The sequence below is a fragment of the Branchiostoma floridae genome, chromosome 1 (assembly GCF_000003815.2).
Source record: "Branchiostoma floridae strain S238N-H82 chromosome 1, Bfl_VNyyK, whole genome shotgun sequence".
In the NCBI taxonomy this organism is placed as follows: Eukaryota; Metazoa; Chordata; class Leptocardii; order Amphioxiformes; family Branchiostomatidae; genus Branchiostoma; species Branchiostoma floridae.
The window spans coordinates 33,992,544-33,996,649 of record NC_049979.1 but is presented as its reverse complement, the minus strand read 5'-3'; positions in this window follow the sequence as shown (position 1 = coordinate 33,996,649).

Genomic DNA, 4,106 nt, shown 5'->3' with positions numbered 1-4,106 from the left:
GCCAGTCACTGGACGTGGCATCTGATTATTATCGTTCTCCACAGGTTCGGCAAAAGTGCGCGTTATGGATCTTTCGTCCCCTCTGTAGAGGTCGGCCCCTAATACAGGTTTGACTGTATTAGGCTCGCTACCTGGTATTATACGCACGCACCAATACCAACAGGGCGATACAGAGTTGAACAGAATCAGGGAAATTTGGGCACTTTTTTGGGGGTGACCTTCTCCTGTAAGCAGGCTTGGTGCTCGTTTCATGAGGTCCCTTGGGTATTTTATCTACAAGTTGCCACCTCTATACAGAGGCCACCTGTCTATAGTGGCCAAATTTGTCCGGTCCCTTGAGTGGCCGCTATAGACAGGTTTGACTGTACTGTCTTACCCACCTTCACTCCAAATTTCAGGTCAATTGGTTTTAATGCAAGGGCAATACAGCCAAAAAATGTACATTTTAGTCTAAAATCCTATTAGTAAATTAAAAGTGATGTATACAAAATCTGTAAATAAAGTGGTGCTGAATCGTCTATAGCCAGGTGCCAAATGGTAATGGTGCCGAATATTGTCCTGTTACACCCACAGAAATATTGAAATGCACGCGATGTTGCTGGTATAACGTTATATGCTGATACTATTTCTGTGAGCCGGTGCAATGGCCTGGTGGGTAGAGTGTTCGCCTTGAATTCGGAAGGTCGTGAGTTCGATCCCCGGCCGAGTCATACCAAAGACATTAAAAATGGTACATGCTAATTTCTCTGCTTAGCACTCAGCATTCGGGAAAGAGTATGGAAGTTGAACACACACCACTACCAGTGGACTAGCCCCCTGCTGTAGTGATTGCATTGTGTGTGGCCCAGGGCTAATGAAACAGAGATGGGCACCGCCCTATGCGCCATCTTGGCGCGGGAAGGGTTTAACTAACTTTAACTATTTCTGTGGGTGCCATCTCTTTACGTTTTGATCTCCAATGTGTCAGGAACATGTTAACGTCGTTCTCCCGAATGAACAAGTTCAGTGACTGCAATCAATAATCTGGTTGCGACCCAGCAATTACCCTCATCTTTTTCGTATTTTTCAAACCAAACCAAACCAAACCAAACCAAACCAAATCAAGTACGTTCAAGTACTTTCTTTACAAAGTTTGAGCGTGCCACGTTGCAGTTGAAGACCAGAAGAAGCATTCAGGGACAGAAAGCACAGAACACAGTAACTGTTGTATTTTTCTTTTCATACAGAGTCAACAGACATTGCTGATAATGTGACGGACGTAGTAGAGAGACCTATAATATCAGACACGTTAAGTTCACCCCAGGCCGACATGGTAACTTCACGTATGGTCTTTTGAGTCTATGACAGGCATTTCTGTGCTTCAATGGCGTCAGACGCAGGTAAGTTGATGTCGTTCATGCATGACCGAAACAAATGCACCGACCGTAATTACCTTTGCCAGAATGGCTAAGGTTATGTTTTAGGCTTGTGAGTCTGTGTGTCTGTGTGTCTGTGTGTGTGTGTGTCTGTGTGTGTGTTAACAGTATAACTCAAGAAGCCTTGGATGGATCCCGATAATATTTGGTAGGTGGGGAGGGGTCGGGAAAACGAAGGTCAAGTTCGATAATGGCCCCCCTGGCGGCTTGGTAAGGTACTGCAGCAGAACATCAATTTTTGATATCTCGTGGTCTGGACATGCTGTGTTCATGCTTTTTAAGTGGTAGATAGCCCTTGGGGCAGAGAGTGAGTGCTGTAAGTTTGGACCCCTAGCGGCTTGTTTGGAACTGCAGTCGCCGATTTCCTTTCAAACTTTGAACGAGAATAACTCAAGAACGTTTTGATGGATCGTCATGAATTTTGGTATGTAGATAGCCCAAGTAACAATGTACATAATGAAATACTTATTATGCAAATCAGCAGCTAATTTGCATAATTAACGAGGAAAGTTTATAAATCCACTGCATTTCATGATAAGACTTTCAAACTTGTCACATATATAGATGAGAAGGAGAGAAATATCAATGCATATTGATGATGCAAATGACCGCCTCATTTGCATAATTAATGAGAAAATATGAACGTGTTGACGGATCATCATGATTTTTGGTATATAGATAGCCAAAGGGAAGACTTACACGATGGCGTTCTAATTATGCAAATCAACAGCTAATTTGCAGAATTAAGTGGATCCCGATAATATTTGGTAGGTGGGTAGGGGTCGGGAAAACGAAGGTCAAGTTCGATAATGGGCCCCCTAGCGGCTTACTAAGGTACTGCAGCAGAACCTCAATTTTTGATATCTCGTGTTCTGGACATGCTGTGGTTATGATTTTTGAGTGGTAGATAGCCCTTGGGACAGAGAGTAAGTGCTGTGAGTTTGGACCCCCTAGCGGCTTGTTTGGAACTGCAGTCGCCGATTTCCTTTCAAACTTTGGACGAGAATAACTCAAGAACGTGTTGATGGATCGTCATGGTTTTTGGTATGTAGATAGCCCAAGTAACAGTGTACACAATGAAATACTAATTTTGTAAATCAGCAACTAATTTGCATAATTAATGAGGAAAGTTTGGTAATCCACTGCATTTCATGATAGGACTTTCAAACTTGTCACATATATAGATGAGGAAGAGAGAAATGTGAATGCATATTAATTATGCAAATGACGGTCTCATTTGCATAATTATTGAGAAAATATAAACGTGTTGACGGATCGTCATGGTTTTTGGTATGTAGATAGCCAAAGGGAAGACTTTCATGATGGAATTCTAATTATGCAAATCGACAGCTAATTTGCATAATTAATGAGAAAAGTTTGTAAATCCACTGCATTCTTTATAGGACTTTCAAACTTGTCACATTTGTAGCTTAGAAAGAAAGAAATATCAATACATATTAATTATGCAAATGATGATCTCATTTGCATAATTAATAGCAAAATATGAACGTGTTGAAGGATCGTAATGATTTTTGGTATGTAGATAGCCGACGTAAAAACTTACGTAATGAGATACTAGTTATGCAAATTAACAGCTTATTTGCATAATTAATGAGGAAAGTTGATAAATCCACTGCATTCCGTGATAGGACTTTCAAACTTCTCACTTATGTAACTGAGAAAGATGGCAGAGAGACATGTTTGGGTCCGCTAAACGTCTTTTCTTGAACTGCAGGAGCCGGTTTAGTTTCCTACTTTGAAAGAGAATAAGTCAAGAAGGGATGAAAGGATCATCATGATTATTGGTATGCTGATAGCTTAAATGATGCTTGATACAATTTAATATTATTATGTAAATAGGGATCTAATTTGTATAAGCAATGGCGAAATGTTATGAACCAACTCCAGGCATATAAAATAAAATGTAATGAGTAACACATTTATGTCTACAGACATCATTCTACGAGGGGCGTGCAATAAGAAATGCCCCTGACCCATTTCCCATAGCAGGAGATTAATGAAACTTGGTATAGTTATTAGTCTTTCTCTTCATAGGAACTACCCAGAGTTATGCATTTCTCCCATCATTTGATGCAGCTCTGGACACCGTTTTTGTAGGACACCCCAGGTTGGTCCTCCAACAGATGCCTCATCAATGGCAGAAGAGGGACGACCTAGTCTGGGAGCTGTTTCCACAGACTTCCGACCATGTTTGAATTCAGGATGCCAGCGTTTTACAAGGTCATATGATGGGGAATCATCACCATAAGTTTCTTTCATTTCATCAAAAGTCTCCTTTGGTGTGCGTCCTTTCAAATACAAAAACCGGATCACTGAGCGACACTCAACTGGCTCCATTTCACACCTGGTCCATTTCACACCTGACTCAGTTCAAACACCAGTAAATCAGAAACCACAATTAGTTCAGAACTGTTTTTTGCAACATAACCCAAGAAGATATGAATCATTACACATACAACATTTCATCTAGATCAAACAACTGGAAGTGGGTCAGGGGCATTTCTTATTGCACGCCCCTCGTACATAACAAACCTGGTTTATTTGGCAAAGGTATGTGTTCGTGGAACTCTAGTTTGAGATATGGTCACGTCTGCTCCTTGCCACATCAAATACCCCACCTTGATGCATCAATCACCCCACCTTTGCACTTAAATATGACCGGAATTGCGG